Raw genomic sequence first — 19518 nt, forward strand, 5'->3', positions numbered from 1 at the left:
TGACTGCCTGTTTAGGCCTGCGGGATCCCTGTGGGATTGAGCCTAAACCAGCAGTCGTACATCCCTCTCATAATCCGGGACCTCTGGCTCCTAACCGCTGGCCTGCCTGCCTGCCTACCTGCCTGCCTGATTGCCCCTGTTGCTCGCCTGCCTGCCTGATCGCCCCTAACTGCCTCTGCCTCTGCCCCCGCCACCGTGGCTTCATCCGGAAGGATGTCCAGAATGACATCTAAAAGGTCATTTGGCTGTCCAGTCTAATTAGTATATTATGCTTTTATTATTATAGATAGGCTAAGATCACACAGTGAGTATTCTGGTTAATTGATTACTGTGCATTTACAACCATTTGTATTACAACAGATACAATTCTGCCTACAAAGCCATTATGAAATTATGCATAAGCAAAGACTTGAGTTGGTCTGAATGTCTTTGACCTTGAGAAGAGATAATAAGAGGACTAAGCAAGATGGGAGCTAAGGAACAAATTCAGGACAGGCCTGAATTGAAGAGTGGGGTGTCTTAATTATAGGATGGCCTCGTTTAGGTGATGATCATATAGAAGAGTGGGTTGGGGACATAATTCAGTAGGTAGGCAGAGGCTACCAGAAGCACTCAGACTGCTTCTCAAAGGCAGATGAATACTGTATGTTCTTTCTTCTCCATTTCCACATTTACCTCTGTGATAGGCAGAATAAAAGCCCACAAAGATATCTTAATAGTTCCTAATAGATATTCTACTCCCCAGAACTTGTGAATGTTACCTTAAATTCCTTACCTTACCTTGTCAAAAGAGACTTTGCAGATGTGAAGATTAGAGACCTTGAGATGGGGTAATTGTCCTGTCTTATCCAGGTAAATCCAGTCTAATCATATGAGTCCTTAAAAGAGGAGACTCTTTCCCAGCTGAAGTCAGAGTCAAAGGCAGATGTGACTGCCATTTGACCCAGTGATCCCACTTCTAGGAATATATTCTAAGAATCCAGAAACACCAATCAGAAAGAATATATGCATCCCCATGTTCATAGCAGTATTATTTACAATAGCTAAGATCTGGAGAAAGCCAAAGTGCCCATCAGTAGATGAGTGGATAAAAAAGCTGTGGAACATTTACACAATGGAACACTATGCAGCTATAAAAAAGGAGGATCTCTTACATCTTGAGACAGCATGGAGGGACCTGGAGAGTATTAAGCTAAGTGAAATAAGCCCATCAGAGAGAGACAAGTATCACATAATCTCACTTATATGTAGAATCTAATGAACAAAATAAACTGATGAACAAAAAGGACCCACAGACATTGAAGCATGCAACAGACTGACTTATTTCAGAGGGAAAGTGGGGGGAAGAGATTAACCAATGAACTTACATGCATATATGCATAGCCCACAGGCAGACAATAGTGTAAGAAAGGCCTGGGGAGGGGATAGGAGCTGAGTTGAAGGGGCAGTGGCCGTAAAAGAGGAGATATCTGTAATACTTTCAACAATAAAGGTAACATTTCTTAATGAATGGTGACAGAGATACAACACTGCTGTTTCTGAAGAAGAAGGTCAGGCGCCATGAGCCAAAGAATGTATGTAATGTCTAGAAGCTGGAAAAGGCAAGGAAATGAATTCTTTTTAACGTAACCAGGAGGGAACACAGCTCTGTCAGCTCTTCAATTTGAGCTCAATGATACCTTCATCAGACTTCGGACCTACAGAACGCAAAATAAATTGTGTTGTTTTACACTCCCGAGTTTGTGGTAATTTGTTACAGCAGCAATAGAAACTAATACAGTCCCATAATCTGAGCCACCAACATCACTCAGCTGAACTACTGCAGCCACCTCCTAACTAGTTTCCTTCTCAGTTTGCAGTTCTGTTCTCCCACAACCCACAATTGTTCAGTTGTCCCCTTGAAAAAATGCCAGATAAATAGTGTTTTCTAGCTCAAAACTGTTCAATAAATCCATTTTTGTTAGGATGAAACCCATCATTCTTAATGGCCCCTCTCTAACCTGAGACCACACTGCTTTCCCTCATGACCCAGAAATTCCCTCTCAGAGGTAACTTTTATGACTTTTATAACAATCACTTTCTTGTTTTTATTTATAACATAATCACCTATGTATATGTCACTAAATCATATAACTTAACTTTATCAGTTTGTTGAACATTATATAAATGGAGTAATTCGGTAAGTATTCCTTTGAGTATGGCTTTCACTCAACACTCTCTTTGAAAATCATGTGTTGCATGTAGGTAAAATTTGTTCATTTTCATTCTAATAATTAATCTCTGAATTCTTTTTTAAGGGGGAATTTAGTTACAATTTTTTATAATAAATAATAAAATCTCCATGTGCTACCTCCCCTACCTCTTCTAACTTTGATTTTTATCATTATTGTTGAAAGTATTACAGATGTCTGTCCCCTTTGTTTTTGTGTTGTTGTTTTTCCCCATTGACCCCTTCCAAGCACACCCGGCCCTCCCAGGCCTTCACCACACTATTGTCTATGCCCATGAGCTCTGAATTCTTTTGGATTGGTTGGGTAAACAATCATATCTGTAAACAAGGGAAAATTTGTATCTTTCCAAAGGTACTTTAGATTTTTTTCAATGATAGTTGGAATACAATATTATATTAGTTTCAGGTGTACAACATAGTAATTAGACATTTATATACCTTATGAAAATGGTCGCACCATTAAGTCTAGAACCCATCTGACAAAAAATAACTCCTTTTATTTCTTGTTCTTTCTTTGTTGCACTGTTTAGAATTTCCAGTACAGTGTTGAATTAAAATGGCAATAGCAGCCATTCCTGTCACATTTCAATTTGAGAAAGATGTCAGCAAGTTATTATTACGTATGAAGCTTGTTGAAAGTTATTATTTTGTTTTGTTTCTGTAGATAGCATTTATCAGGTTAAATATGTTCTCCCCTATATCTAATTTGCTAAATGTTTGAAACATGGATGAAGGTTGATCGACAAAGATGACCATATCATTAATTTTTTATGCTGTTAATAAGGTAAATTATATTAATTAATCCTTGAAATGTTAAACCAACCTTGTATTCCCAAAATAAACCCCATTGGATCATGAGGGGTGTGTGTGTGTGTGTGTGTGTGTGTGTGTGTGTGTGTGTGTGTCTTACTAGATTCGGTTTGCTAATATTTTATTCAGGATTTTTACATCTAGGTCATGAGTGAGATTGCCCCATACTTTTCTGTCGTGTTCTGCTGCGCTGATTGGATGTATCCATTTGCCTTATTATGCAGCAGAACCAGACTGCTTTAATTACTGATGCTTTCTGCAACATTCTGATTTCTAACAAAGCTAGTTCTCCCCTCTTGTTTTTTGGTGGTTCTAGTTTATAAAATTAAAAATCAACTCATCGGATTACAGGAAAAAAACATGTTTATATTTTTATTAAATTTATAAATTAGGGAAGATTAACATTTTTATGATTCTACAGCTTCGTATCAAAAAGGCATGTAGTATGCCTTTTCATTTGCTGAAGTCTTGTTTTATATTCTTTATGCCTGCTTTATAGGCTTTTTCCCCTAATAGAAGCCTGCACACTTTCTTGGTAAACTTATTTATAGGTGTTTTATTATTTTTGTTGCTGTTGTAAATGGAGTCTTGTATGAAGGCTATTGATTTCCATGTGTTAGTTTTATAAGCGAATGCATTACTATATTTCTTTATTTTAAAATATAAAATCTTATTATGTCTTCTCCTTTCCAACATTTTTACCTCTCATTTTTTATAATAATTTTATGAGATTGTAAACCTGTACATTGTTCAATGATAATGTTAATACTTGCTATCCTTTACTTGTGAGAATATTTCTAGTGTTTCTCTATTAAGAATGACATTGGCTTTGAGAAAGAGATAGATACATTATCTTGTGTTAAGTAACTAACCATTGATTATTATTTTGTTGAGTGTTTATCAAGAATGGATTTGGATCTTTCAATTATTTTCCTGTACATATAAAGATATTATTTTCCCTTTTGACCCATTAAAATGACAGTTAGATCTACGTATTTCCCAATATGGAACCATCTTTGTGTTCCTGGATAAATTTCACTTGGTCATAATGATTTCTTATTCTTTAGGGCAAAAAAGTTTAGAGCAACATTATTTATAATGTCCAAAAATTGCAAGTAATGTACAAGTTCATTAACAAAATAATAGACAAATTGGGGTACTTTCACGAATGAAATATTATATATTAACTAGAGGCCCGGTTCATGAAATTCGTGCACGAGGGTGCAGGGGCAGGTGTCCCTCAGCCCGGCCTGCAATGACGCCAGCATCCCTCACCCCGGCCTCTAGCCAGAGGCTTCTCCCCTCCTTCCGCACAGCCTCGGGGAAGATGCTTGTCCTGGGGCATCCTCAGGGCCCTGGCCCACAACGCCCAGCAACTCAGGTACTCCGGGGCTTGGGCTCTCAGGTCCGGCTTCCCTGCCCAGCGTGGTGCGCATCAGCTGCCATGGGAGCCACGCCTCAGGAGTCGCCCCCTTGGACCATACTACTTGTGAGTGCAGGAGGGCGGGCTGCCACGCGGCAGTGATTTGATATCTGTAGCGTGCCCCCCAGATACCCCCTGTCACAGCGCCACACCGGCCACATCCAGACTGAAGGTAGGGGGCTTCCAGTCTGTGACTGGGGCTGCCAGGCTGCAACTGGGGGCTGCAGGCGGAGGGCCCCAGCACCCATAGGGTTCCATCCGCATCAGGAACTGGAAAGATCCATTTTCTGGGTCCTCCCCTCCCTCTGCACAGCTGGGGTGGTGACACTGGGCTAGCGTCCCCACAGGCCCCTTCCCTCCCTCCGCACAGCCAGGGCATGGACGCTGGGCTCACGTCCCCACAAGCCCCTGGCAACACGAGCTCAGTGTCCCGTGCCCAGTCCTCTGGCCAGAGACCCCTCCCCTCCCTCCGCGGCCAAGGAGCAGATGCTGGGCTCCTGTTGCCAGGGCGACGCCACGAGCGTCTGCTATGGGCGCCATCATTTGTGTCATGGAGTGATGGTTAATTTGCATATTACTCTTTTATTAGATAGGATGAAAGTTAAACATTACAAACCTATGTGCCAAGTGAATAAACTTCAGGAATATAACATTGTATCCCTCACCTCCCAAAAGAGCCAGACACAAAAGAATATGTACTACATGATTTTATGTATATAAAGTTCAAAAGTGGGCAAAACTAAAGTGTTTAGGAATGCATATTTAGGTGGTAGACATATAAAGAAAAATAAATAAATCATTACCATGAAAGTAAAGATAATAGTTACCTTTAAATAAGAGAAAGGGGCCTAGCTGGTGTGGGTCAGTGGTTGAGCATCGACCCATGAACCAGGAGGTCAACATTCGATCCCCAGAAGGGGATGTGCAGGAGGCAACCGATCAATGGTTCTCTCTCATGGTTGATATTTCTGTCTCTCTCCCCTCTCCCTTCCTCTCTCTGAAATCAATAAAAAACATGTTTTTAAAAAAGGAGAAGAGAGAGTGGTGATTGGACAAAGTTACCTGAGGGACTTCCAGGGTACTGGTGATGTTTGAATTCTTGACCTAGGGAGTATTTGCAAAGGAATGTGCTTTATAATAATTTATGGAGCTTTCTATTTATATTTAATACCGTTTTTCCCATATGTGTATATTGGATTATGAAAAGGTTTTCTTTTTAATCACTTGCTAATAAGTTATTTAAGATTTTTACATCATTAACTCAGAAATGAAATGTCTACAGTTTTCCCATGTTTATCTTTTTCAAGGTTTGGTATGCTGATTTCATAAAAGTAAATTGAAGATTTCCTTCTTTGTCTAGGCTCTAAAAGTGTTAAGATCACTGTACAATTACCCATTCTTTAAAGACTAAAGTGTGTAAGACCCCAAATTGTAAAACTGCCAGAAGAAAACATAGGGAAAAACCTTCTGGGAAATTATTTTTTTGGATATGACCCCAAAAGCGCAAGTAATAAAAGCAAAAAAAAAAAAAAATAGATAAAGGTGATTTCATCAAATTAACAACTTCTGACAAAAAAAAAGGGGGGGGGAATCAGAAAAATAACATTTCTCCGGGTTTTGCATCTTAAAGTTGTTTGTAACCTTTGTACTTGAACTTTGTACTTGAAGAAGAGTTTGTATGTATATACAATCCTTATCTTAAACTTTCTATGCTTGAGAATCTTGTACATGTTGTGTCTGATATTCAGTGTTGTAAAAAAATTGAAGGCTAGCTTGATTTTTTTTTCTTTACATAAAATTGGCTTGATCCTCTCATCTGTCTGCTCAAAAGATTTTTATTTTAAGCCCAGTAACCTTACTGTGCTATGTCTCATTGATAAGTCTGAGTCTTTGTTTACTTCTATTCCATTGCATTAACTTACTCATTCTGCTCCTCTGTGAATCTACTGTATTTTCCATAGTATCTCTTTACTCCTGTACTCTTCTTTTGCTTTTATTTATTTAATCTTTCTATTCTTTTCTTGTATGCCTTTGCTAAGTTCTGCCAGTTTTTATCTTATTTCTTACTACTATTCAACCATATTTTCCCTGAGTTCTTCCATTTCTGTATTAATATTTATCTTCTTTCATCCAAATGACTGCTTCATATGGAGTGTTTGTGGTTGTTGTTGTTTTTTTCTAGTGAGTCCATTTAACTAAATAAAATCAAGACCGAGCCTTCTCCACTACTCTTTTCTGCAATTTATACATAGAAGAATTTCTGGGGAAAATATGTCAAATTGTTAATATTGATTACCACTGGAAAGTAATCAGGGCAGACTTCTATATCTATTTAACCTTTTATTACAGAAAAAATAAACAGATTAATGTACCCCCAGCACCTATTACTCAGCTTCAGCTTCGATTCATGACCAGTTTGTTTCATCTATATTCCTACCCACTTCCTTTCTTCTGTATTAATTTGGAGCAGATTCCAGATATCATAGTATTTATTTTTTTATTATTTTTTATTTTCTTTATTGATTAAGGTATTACCTATGTGTCCTTACCCTCTTTACCCCACCTCCACCCCCCACCTCCACCTCTGCTCATGCCCTCACCCCCTGTTGTCTGTGTCCATTGGTTAGGCTTATATGCATGCATACAAGTCCTTTGGTTGATTTTCCCCCTTACCCTCACCCTTCCCTATCTTCCCTCTGAGGTTTGATGGTCTGATCAATGCTTCTCTGTCTCTGGATCTGTTTTTGTTCATCAGTTTATGTTACGCAACTGATCCCGGAGAAGCCAGCGGGAGTCCTGGGGAGAATTCTCATTTGGGGTTGTTTCTTTTTCCTATCCAAATTCATGACAAAACCTTCGTCCACAATTTTCATGTACCCTATGGTAATATTTTACAAAAGGATGTACTTTGTTCAAAAATCTTGCTCCTTTTTGCTTTTATCTTAGGGTATCTTTGTATCAATGATGTGATTGTTTCTTCTTTATTATTCTTACTAGAGGCCCGGTACATGAAAATTCATGCACTGAAGGCAGGGGGGAGGGGGTCCCTCAGCCAGGCCTGCCCCCGCTCACAGTCCGGGAGCCCTCAGGGGCGGGAGGTGACCTGGCAATCAGGGGAAGGTGACACCCCATCACGCCTCTGCTGCTGCCATTGCCTGCAGCGCAAGCCTAGGCCGGCCCTGGTTACCTGAGCCTCGGGCAGCCCTGGGCAGCTGGGCAGCCGCCATCTGAGGCTTGCCTGTGCCTCAGGCCAGCCCTGGGCAGCTGGAGAGCTAAGGGGACTGGAGGATTCCAGAGGCAGGCGAGCGGAGTGGCCAGGCCTGCCTGAGGGTGGGCCCGGCCTTACTGAGTGCCTGCCACCCTGGCAGGACTGCAGGGACTGGACACTGCCATCTTTGAGGGCGGGGAAGTCAATTAGCATATTTCCTCCTTATTGGCTGTGGGCGCTACCATCTTTGCGACGGTGTGAGGGTCAATTAGCATATTCCCTCTTTATTAGATAAGATGTTGTTTTTCTGGACCAGGAATTTTATTGAGTCCTCTTGAATCAGGTCCAGGTTATCATTCCTGTCCAGCACAGCTTCACAATGCACAGGTTCCCAGGTAGAGAAGGTGTAAGGCTGCATTGCACAGCCATGCATATGTGCTGAGAGTTTCTGCCCCAACCCCAACCTCTACCAGAAGGATATTCTTTTATACATTTGAAGATTATTTCCTCTGCCCCCTTAGTTTCTTTGTACGATAGCCAAGAATAGTACAAAAACATCTTCTTTGCAACTGTAGGCCTTGTTCATTGTATGGCAGCCTGATTTATGGAACTTCACCACAGAATTGATGGTTCTCAGCATGAACTCAAATAGCAGTTACCTGAAAACCCAGACACATGAGGTTGCATCCCCCAACCTGTCAGTTCTGCTGGGGTGAAATGTGGACCTTCCCAGCTTTCTTCTGTCTTTTGCTTATTTCAAAATGGATGAGCAGAAATGCCCCCAGAGGAATAACCTGGTGCTAGCTGCAAGGCTCTATGCAGATAGCCAGACTCTAAAAGTTAGGATCCTGTGCCTTCCCAGATTTATTCTTGCTTCTTCTCCTACCTAATCTTCTCAAATACACTCCTTGTTCCTACTGGAAGCCAATGGAAAAATGGATCAGTGACAATTGACAAATTGTTTCATGAACTAACCTGTTCCTCGCAGCAAACCAAAAAGCACACTGATCTGGGTGATTTGAGAATTTAATAAAGGAGCTACTAATCAACTCTGTGGGACTCAGAACCCTCGACCAGGGACTGAGGAAAGCAGTCAAGCAGTGATTGCAGTATCTTGGGGGTTTAAATGGCAGGAAGCCTTGTACCATCTTTAGGCCAACCATGAAAGTGGTACAGGAACCCATAGAAGGTATTGCATAGAGAGGGCTCCTCAAAAAACTGAGGCCTTCAATAAAGGGGTGGGACAGCATATGGGGGAAAATGCCAACCTCTCCCCTCTCACTCTCCAGCTCCCACAGAGCCTCTCATTGGCCAAACCCAGTTAAAAGCCACATGGGAAATACAGTCCATTGATCAATCCATAATGATCAGCCTCCCAGAGCAGAGGGGTAAAGAGTGGAGAGTGGACCTGGAGGGGCAGACAGAAGATTAACAGTACTCTGTGGATCCACCAATTGACTAAACGAAATTCAAAAGGCACTTTATTCCATAGCAAACACGTTGCAAAGATCGTTGGCTTGCTGAAAGAAAATACAAGATTATTCTAGAGAGAACAAACTGGAGGCTACATGTCAATTAAAAGGTGAATTTGGGGGCTCAACACAGTTATGCATCATTATGTACAAATGAACAAGTATCCAGAGCTAAAAGCTAAGGCACAGAATTGTTTAAACACATACCCACTGAGTATTATCTGAAAAGCATCCAGTTTTTGTATTACCATTTTATCCTGAATGCCCCACCACTTCTCATTCAGTTTCCATAAACAGTTCTCTTCTTCCCAGCCTAATTTTACTACTGGATTTCCTACCTGTCTTCTTCTCTGCTACTTCTACTCTTTCTCTTGAACAGATTTGTTCATTTCTTTGATGTTTCCACATCTTCTCTAATGTGACTTTAAACTATTTCTTCAGCTCAGCTCTGCCTCCTGAGCTCCCAACTCATAGATCTAGCTGTCCACTGGACACTCACCCTTGGGTGGTCTATAAGCATCTTAAATTTACATGCTGAAAACCTAACCCATTATCTTAAGCCATCCGACACCCCTCCCCCAGCACACACACACTTATGCCTGTTCCTGAATTCTCAAACTTATTTAACATTTTATGGCCTCCTTAATTTTTGTTTTCTAACAAAAATAGATAAATTATGGAAGGAATTCCTTTGCCAGAGAAAGAAGGAAATATTCAAAAGTTTTCACCAGTGCTTTCTATAATGAGAAAGAAATCAGATATTTCTATAGTCTTTGTGTAGGTCAGTTTCCCAAATGCATTTCTCAAAGGTGATCTTCAACACCTGATTTCAAATTATACTACAGAACTACAATAATCAAAACAGCATAATATTGGCAGAAAAACAGACACACAGGTCAGTGGAACATAATTAAGAGCCCAGCTATAAAACCACATGTATGTGGGCAGATAATTTTCAACAGAGGAGCCGGAAACACACAATGGAGTAAAGAAAGCCTCTTCAATAAATGGTTCTGGGAAAATTGGAAAGCCACATGCAAAAGAAAGAAACTGGATTACAGTTTGTCCCCATGTACAAATATTCATTTGCTGCCTCAAATCCTTAGCATGGAAATTAACTTGCTTTTCTAGCCTCATCTTTCCCTCCTTATCCATCCATGCATTTGAAACATGGAACCTCAACTTGCACAGTTCTCTAAAATGTTTTTTGTGTGCCGTGTACCTTTCTCTCTTTCTCAGTAGTTCCTACTTATCCTTTAAGAAATGCCTCCGCAGGGCCCTCAGCAGGCCTCCAGATCTGTCTCTAGCTTCAACAGTGTTTGGATGGAATAGACCCAGGGACACCCCTTCTTCCAGCCTCTGACCATCCTTCAACCTTTCTTTCAGTCACCACCTTCAGAACCACCGCACAGCCATCCTCAGCCTCCAACACCAGCCAACACTGTTTTGTTTTTTGTTTTTTGTGTTGTGTGTGTGTGTGTGTGTTTTCTTAATTCCTTATTGCTGAACAACCATGAGCTCCCAAATTTGTCAGAATTATTCCACCAAGGTGGAAGCTGCCATCAACCACCTGTCCAACCTGCATCTGTGGGCCTCCTACACCTACCTCTCCCTGGGCTTCTATTTAGACCTCAATAATGTGGCTCTGGAGGGTGTGGGGCACTTCTTCCGTGAGTTGGCAGAGAAGAAGCGTGAGGGCCCTGAGCATCTCTTAAAGATGCAAAGCCAGCATGATGGCCGCATTCTCTTCCAGGATGGGCTGGAGCCTTCCCAAGATGAGTGGGATGGGACTCCGGATGCCATGGAAGCCGCCATGGCCTTGGAGAGGAACCTGAATGAGGCTCTTGTGGAGCTGCAGGCCCGAGGTTATACCCACACAGACACTCATCTCAGACTTCCTGGAGAATCACTTCCTGGATGACGAGGTGAAACTCATCTAGAAAATGGGTGACCACCTGACTCACCTCTGCAGGCTCTCGGGCCCCCAGGTAGGGCTGGGGGAGTATCTCATTGAACGGCTCCATCTAGAGCAGGACTAGGAACCTTTGGAGCCTAGAGGCCTTTGAGAGGTCCCTCTGCATCCCCCTGGTGTCTGGCTTTTGCCTAAACCTCTCTCTCCCTGAAACAATTACTCATTCTTCTAACCACCCTGGAGCCCTCTCCCATGCATTAGACTAAATGGAAACAATAAAGTTTTAAAAACAAAATAAAAAAGAAAGAAAGACTTCAAATATCTCCCCAACCATGATGTCTTTATGAACTCTCTAGTTTTAGTTGTTCCTTCCTCTGTGATTTTGTAGGATTTTTTCTATCTCTGCACTGCACAGTAATTACATGTTTATATTTATGTTTATTCAGCTACTTCAAAAGCCTCAAAGGCATGGATAGATCGTAGTTTTTCTTTGTGCAAAATTGGGAAAATAGCAAGGGCTGAATCAATGTTTATTAAATTAATGAACATTTTATTAACCTAATTTATTGAGCATTTTTAGTGGTCATTAAACAGTACCATCTCTCTTATGTTTCACTGAAGATTTCTCTAATGAATTTTGAGATAAATATGGAATATTGCTGCACTGTCCTTTGGACACACGGGAATTTAATTCCTATTTATAATTTCCTTATATTGCTAGAAATAACTTTCCCTACAATGGCAAGTCTCGGAGATTTTTGTTTAAGGAAATCGTTATTGTTGGAGAAATTTGCAAAGCCTGGCTTTGCCAGGCTGTATACCTTGTATCTAAGCAGTTCATTCTCCGCTGTCTTATGTTTGGCTTTCAGCCCTGGAAAATGCTCCTTGTTCATCTCCTTCAGGCCGATTTATCTAACTGTCTCCTCTTCCTTTCAGTAAGCTCTCCCAGGAAAGCCATATTCCTTCTCTTTTCATTTGTGAATTTCTTTCCACTGGAGCTTTCTGACATAGAATCTGAGGAAGTGTTGGCTGAAAAGGAGAAAGAGGGGGAAGGACTTGTTTTTAAAGGTCTCTCCTTTTTGCCTAATATCGGAGGGAATTAGTTTAAGATTAAACAAACCTGTTATAAAATAACATACACTGTAAAATGTACATGCACCCACAATGTCATTATAAATACATTTTCTTATCAGAGAAGACAACAGGCAAAACAGCCACTCCTGCAAGGTCAGATTTCACGGAGACAGCTGAATTCACCCACTGCTGAATTATGTTATTAAGCCAGGGATTCAGCATTGTCATCTATTTTGACTGACACCAAAAGCCTTCTAGGACAGTGAATTGCAAAGACACGAGAAAAAAAATCACTTACAAAATGGCTTGATAGCTCCTGTTAATGAGTTTTAAAATGTAGTGCAACAACTTAATCAAATCAGACAGCTCCATAAAAGAATTAATTTGGTCATTGGCTCCCTTTCCAAAATGACTTTGTTTTACTCTATCGGGTGATAATTTTTCGGTGACTAAAACATGCACAACTAAATGTGAAATGGTGTGACCTGGGGCAGGTAACGGGGTTCCCACAGTTTCTCAGAGCTGTCTGTAGGGTGGCCTCCTGTTGAATGAGCTGTACACCTTTTCTTAAGTCTCATTTTAATGCAAGAGAAAAAGAATGTGAATGGCATGTATTAAAAACCATGAGCACCAGATTAAGTAGTCAGTTTGCATTAGGTCTTGTTACATAAAACCTAGTATCTTTAACTACTAGAGATTGTATTTAATTCAACATGGCATTGAGAGGCAGGGAAACTGGAACAAAGTGAGGAAAGAGTAGATTCAGAGCCCCTACCGCAAATTTATATGAGCCACATTCTCTCTGACAACCAAGTTACCTGCACTTCTCAAATTACTATTTCTTCTTCTCCCTCCACCCCACCCTTTTTTTAAAATATATTTTTGTTAATTTCAGAGAGGAAGGGTAAGGGAGAGAGAGATAGAAATATCAATGATGAGAGAGAATCATTGAACAGTTGCCCCCTGCATGCCGCCTACTGGGGAGGAGCCCGCGACTCAGGCATGTACCCTTGAACAGAATCTAACCTGGGACCCTTCAGTCTGCAGGCTGATGCTCTATCCACTGAGCCAAACCATCTAGGGCCTCTTCCCTCCCTTTTTTTTTTTTCTTTGATTTTTTTTTTAGAGAGAGTAAAAAGGTGGAAAGAAGGGAGAGAGAGAGAGAAACATCAATGTGCAAGAGACATGTCGATTTTTTGCTTCCCATATGCACCCTGATGGGGGCCAGGAATGGAACCTGCAATCCAGGTACATGCTCTTAACTGCAGCCCTTAGGCACATGGGCCAACGCTCTAACCACTTAGCAACACCAGCCAGGGCTCTTCCCTTTTTTCTCTGCTTTCTCTCTCACCATTTCATTCTCAGCAAAGAGCAGTGAGCCCAGGAGTAGCAGAATCTATACTAATAAAAGGGTAATATGCTAGTTAGACCAGGTCGACCAGACATCTTCTGGACGTCTGACTTCCTTCCGGACAAAGCCATGGTGGCAGGGGCCGAGGCACAGGTGGTTAGGGGCAATTAGGCAGGCAGGGGAGCAAGCAGTTAGGGGCAAGATCAGGCTGTGAGGGGAGGGCAGTTGGGGGTGATCAGGCCAGGAGGGGAGGGCAGTTGGGGGCAATCAGGCCAAGAGGGGAGGGTAGTTGGGGGTGATCAGGCCAGCAGGCAGAGGTGGTTAGGGATGATCAGGCAGGCAGGCAAGAGAACAGTTAGGAGCCAACAGTCCTGCATTGTGAGAGGGATGTCTGACTGCCGGTTCAGGATTGGGCCTAAACTGACAGTCGGATATCCCCCAAGGGGTCCCAGATTGGAGAGGGTGCAGTCTGGGCTAAGGGACACCTCCCTCCCCTGCCCCCCCACCCCCCATGCATGAATTTCATGCACCGGGCCTCTAGTAAGTATATATTAAATGAATGGAAAATGGGAGAGAGAGACCACTAGGTTTCACTGTCTGAAAGTTCTGCTCTTAGTAAATGTGGCTTAATCATGTTGCGGGGCTGTAGGTACCTTTTTCATTTACAAAGAGCTTTCGTAAACATGTCCTCATTCAAAACATGACAAGCAGGCTGGCCTCCACCCCATTTACAGAGGAGACTGAGAATTGGAGAGGTTAAGCAACTTGCACAAAGTTGCACAGCTAACTCCTGGCAAAACCAGGCTTTGAGCCCCCGTCTTCTAAGCCAGAACGAGGCCAGTGGGTGCTCCCCATATCAAGTGGCCTCTCCTGCCTTTACAGGACTCCCCTGTATCAGAGTGGGGAGATGGTGATTATGTCTGATCCCTCACCCAACACAGGTGTCTGTGTCTGTTCAGCACCAGATAGTGCACAAAGCTTTCAAGTGGCAAACATGAATGAGATGTGGTTCTTGCCCTCAAAAACACTCATGATCTGATTTTTGAACATGCAAATTTTCAACTTATATTGCTGAATTTTTTGTGGTTGCTATCCTACCCTGCCCGCAATTCTAATAGCATTCAGTGACATGGAAGGAAAAGCAAGGCTTGGTGGCTTGCACATACATTAACGACTATTGCCTCAGGTTTGAAACAAGATTTTAACCATTCTACAGATGGGCTTGGAATCCTCACGATAGTGCACATTTGAAAATTGAGGCCAGAGGATTGCATTTATGAAATGACTATGGCACTTCCTTCAGCATGTACGGTTGGAACCAGGATGTCATTGTCAGAGAACTGCTCTGGAAAATATAGGCAGACAGTGCCTTTTGCTTTTTCCATTTCTCCAGTGTTCGTGTCTCCATAGAATCCCAAGTGAGAAAATAACCTGCAAAGGTGTGAGTTGGAGATCACATTACAACATTCATGCAGGTGAGATCGTCAGAGATGATGGGAAAGAAAATGACCCTTTAATGCATGAGAGTAGTCTTCCAGGGTTCGTACGAGGACGTGTTATATTTTAACAAGAAGAGTTCCCAGGACGGTCAGTTTCAGGGATGCCACTTGAGACCCGGACAAGAATAGGCTGTTGATGGGCTGTCACACTCGCAGGTCAAGCAGAGCGGGAAGAGGTGAGGTCCTGCGAAGAAGTGCGAATTAAAAAACAAATCTGTTTTTTGTTTATTGCACAACAGATGAATTTGAAACAAAAAAAAATGTAATGCTGTAAATAAGTAGGAACTCGAGAAGTAAACTAAGTGACAAAGGGTGAGTTCTCACATGTAGGAGATACACAGCGTGTGTGCGGTTTTTGGAGGCAATAATTCCTAGTGTCAAGAAATGGTAGAAGAACACTCAGGAGGAGACAGTTAGGAACCGTGGTTCAGGGCGTGAAGGAACATGGCAAGGTGGCGATGTGTCCAGAGGGAGGGCCTTTGCATGAAGCATGGCAGCAACAGATTAGGCTAGCTTTGGCTCCAAATGGCCTGAAAATCTTGAATAGAAAGTTGCCAACCAATGAGTGCTTGAATGTAGAAGACCCTGCCACATGGATTGAAGCTTCTCTAGGACTGTTATTAGTTGATCCCCCAAAGATAATCCAGGCTACTACATTACCACTCATTGAATACTATAGTGGGTATCATGTCAAGATTCAATCTTTCCTTTCATTTAGTAGTAAAGATATGAAATTAGATACCTGTAATACAGGTGACATTTGAAACTAGCAGTTTGGGGCTGTACAGAAAGGATCTCCTTTGTGTTTTATCCGAAACCATCTCTAAATGACATTTTAAAGGGGAAAAAATGTTTAGGACAATTGCATTGTATAATTGAACAAAGCGTGTTCTTATTTCAGATCCAATGACAATCTGCAAGGACTCTGAACAAGGAGATGAATTGTGTTCTGTGCTGAGCAGCATGAATGGCATTATTCACAGGAAAAGGAAATCTGATTTCCTTTATGTACCACTTGCATATTGGGTGTGTGTTTTTTCCTCACGATTAGAACTTAAATTTTTAAAGGTTAGACTTTTAAAATTCTCCAGAGACTTTGAACCCTCACTGAGTAATCCATCCAAAATCCAGAGGCGTTAAAAGTTCTGTGACTAATTTGTGTGAAATGTTTGAAGATGAAACTCTCTTTTGTAATTATACACTGCAGAATATGGAATAGTTTCTGCCATATGAATTACCTACCTGAGGATACTATTTGAAAGTCCCGTCTTGCATAAATAACAGTCTCTTGCAGAAGAGTAGCAGTGTTTTCCTATCTGGAATGAAAATTATTTTAGAATCATTCTCATGCAACATTTTTTCATTATTAGTTAGATCTAGTGACTGTGAAAGAGAAGTAAACTCACACAGCTGGCTCTTTTCAGACAGGGTGATTCAATTTATTCTTGTTCCAATAGGAAAATAAAAGGTTAGAATTGCCGTTTGGATTCAGTGTGGTATTTCCCCTTGATGCCTAAACAAATGGAAGGCAGGCGGCTTTGCCAGCTTTGGACTCCAGGCTAGTAAGGGATTTCTCTTGTGTTTTATCTGAAATCTGGTGCTTTTTTTATAATAAAGAGAGGTTTAGATACTGAATGTAATCCTTCCAACAAAGCCAATGTCTTGTGCCTTTTCCAGAGACTGTCCTGGTTCATAAAGAGGAAGAGACTTCCTTTAATTCTTATCTAGTGTGTACGTATGCTCTTTTGAATCATACACTAAAACAACTTGGGAGATGGGTTCCTAGTACAAACCTGCACCTGCCCTGGAGATGGTGACTTAGTAGGTCTGAGGGGTGGTTCAGGAATGTATGGGGGATTTTTTGTTGTGGTGGTGGTAAAATTTACATGACATAAAATTGATCATTTCCATCACTTTTAGTGTACCAACCCGTGGCATTAAGTACGTCCACATTGTTGGGCAACCAGCATGACCATCCATACCCAGACCTTTTTGGAAGCTGTGTACCCATTAAACAATAACTCCTCACTCTCCCTTTCCCCAGGATAGTAATCAGGCTCTATTTTCTGTCTCCAGGAATTAGACTCTGCTGGGTACCTCCTCTAAGTGAAATCATGCAGTCATACAACATTCATCCTCTTGTACCTGACTTGTTTCCCTTAGCATGTTTTCAAGGCTAATCATTTAGTAGCATATCAGAATTTCATTCCTTTTTAAGGCTGAATATTGTGTCCATTGTATGCATGCACTACACTTTGCCTGTCCATTCAGCCATCAATAGGCATTTGGGTGTTTCCGCCATTTGGCTATTGAGAATAATGCTGAGAACACTGGGGTACCAATATCTGTTCAAGCCTCTGCTTTCAATTCTTATGGGTATATGTCTGGAAGTGGAATTGCTGGATCATAGGTAATTCTATGTTTAATTTTTTGAGGAAGCACAATAATGTAGTTTTTAATCAATATTGCAGGTGACTTGATCAGATAATTTGGGAAACACATATTTATCAGTTACATATCTTTACCGAACAAACCATCCCAATAATTAATAGCTCAAAACAGTACTCATTTTTTTCAGCTCACCGTTCTACTGGGTGGCTCTTCTGGACTGGGATGGACTTATCTGATCTCTGTCTTGTCTAGCTCATGCTTTTATGGTTATTTGGTTGGTCAGCTGGGTGCCAGCTGGTCCCAGATAGCTTCCATCATACGTATGGTGATTGTTTCGTTTCACATCATGGACCAGGGCAATGATGTGACTGGGCGTTGAATTTCATTGTCCAGCAGTCTCACCCAGGCATGTTCACATGCTGGCAGGATTCCAAGAATAGTAAGCAGGCAAGCCCTTTTCATGTCTTTGCTTGCATTACATTTGCTTGTCCCATTGGTCAAAGCAGGTCACCTGGCCAAGCTCAGAGTCAGTGTGGAAGACACTACCAAAGAGTGTGGATATCAAGAAGCAGAAAAAAGAGCTGGGGCCATTGCTATTACCACTCCATCACAGCTTACCTGCTTAAGTCAATTTTCTGATGAACTCTGAGTTATTCAAAAACTTCCTCCTGCCATCCCAAATCAGTCAGTGAAACATAATGGTCTCTGAAGTTGATGCAGGCCTCAAGACCTACATGTCCCAGCTTCTCTGAAATGGTCTCCGTTTGTGTGCTTATTCATTCATTTAACAAGCGTTTATTGTACATCTACTTGTGTCTGGAACTCTTCTAGGCTTTGGGGACAATGCCACCAACAAAATAGTCCAGGCTTCTATTCTCTCAGGACTTACCTTCTCTTGTAGGTGGGAAAGTTTTGTGAGAATAAATGTGTTTGGATCCCCACACATATCCAGGAAGTTGTTTGTTTTTTCAGCCTGCAACCATTTTCCCATTCTCCACCCCTTTGTGCTTTTTATGACTATTTGAATATAGAAAAATAGTTTGTTTAAATAAAAGTGTCAGATATTTGAATGCCAGAAAGCAGATGTAAAGCTCTGTAAGGACATGGAATGTGAGTTTTAAGTAATAATCTTTATACAAGGTGGATTTGTGTTTCACCACCTTTATGTTTTCTGCAAGGTTTGATGGCTGAAACTTTTGGCCTCACTGCTGCTTGAGGGAGGGAAGCTGATCGTTACAGCTCAGAGGGCACCGAAGTGCCACATACAGCTGAATACTGATGGATGTCTAGGCACACATTTTCTTTAGACTTTTTTTTTTATTGTGTGTGTTTAGTCCTGTGGGAGTAGAGTGGAATTCTGTATTCTTAAACTAACACTACTTTGTTGGAAAGGTTGACTTTTATAGACTAAAAGTCTCTCGCAGCCTTTCGGCACCTGGAGATGAGATCAGCTTAATGCCCAGCCTGTGGTTCAGAGGGGCTGAGACACCCAGAACTAAGCACCTTTGCCAACTAAAACTCACTACGTGAACAAGAGCTCTTTTGAGGGAGCAGCCGAGCTTCAGGCTTCTGGGTAATCGGACATCATAGTGGCAGAGGATTAGAAGATGGCATGTGGGAGGGCTCAACGTGTGCACGTTAGAGTTCCACAGATGTGTCAGTTATTAGCATTGACCTTGGGCAAATGTGATTGAACCTCTCTGAGTGTGAGTTTGTTTATCTATAAAATGGGATGATAATACTACCTACCTCGGGAAATTTGGAAATCTTAAGAGACTGCATGGAGAGAACTTAGCACAGTATTGTAGTGGGGACTTGATAAAAATACGAGCTAAAGGCTGTTATCTTCATAAACGCTCTTATAATCTACAGTTTCATTACCACAGGAGGTGCCTGTGGTCTGGCTCTTGGACAGAATCTAAGCTACAGGGGAAGTACTCTATGAACCATCCTAGCCTCGTTTCAAACTCAGACAAAGACATTTAGGAAGCTGAGTTTTGCTGCTTATTCATAGCCAGACTGGGATTCCTACTGGGGCTATTGCCCACTAATTGAGCTATTTTTCTGTGACTTGGAGTTGTCCCAGAAACAGCAGCCAATCAGTCTTTCCCCAACAACAACAAAACCCAGCACTGCAAACATTAGCAC

At 41.6% G+C, this 19518-nt stretch overlaps 1 protein-coding gene and 1 pseudogene across 1 annotated transcript in view; both read left to right on the plus strand.

The window, feature by feature from the left end:
* Positions 1-19518, plus strand: part of ST6GALNAC5 (ST6 N-acetylgalactosaminide alpha-2,6-sialyltransferase 5) — a 161015-nt gene that overhangs the window by 83556 nt on the left and 57941 nt on the right. The gene's annotated exons all lie outside the window — the stretch shown is intronic.
* LOC114230793 (ferritin light chain-like) lies at positions 10657-11182 on the plus strand (annotated as a pseudogene).

This window comes from Eptesicus fuscus, chromosome 9 (genome assembly GCF_027574615.1).
Source record: "Eptesicus fuscus isolate TK198812 chromosome 9, DD_ASM_mEF_20220401, whole genome shotgun sequence".
Taxonomy (NCBI): domain Eukaryota; kingdom Metazoa; phylum Chordata; class Mammalia; order Chiroptera; family Vespertilionidae; genus Eptesicus; species Eptesicus fuscus.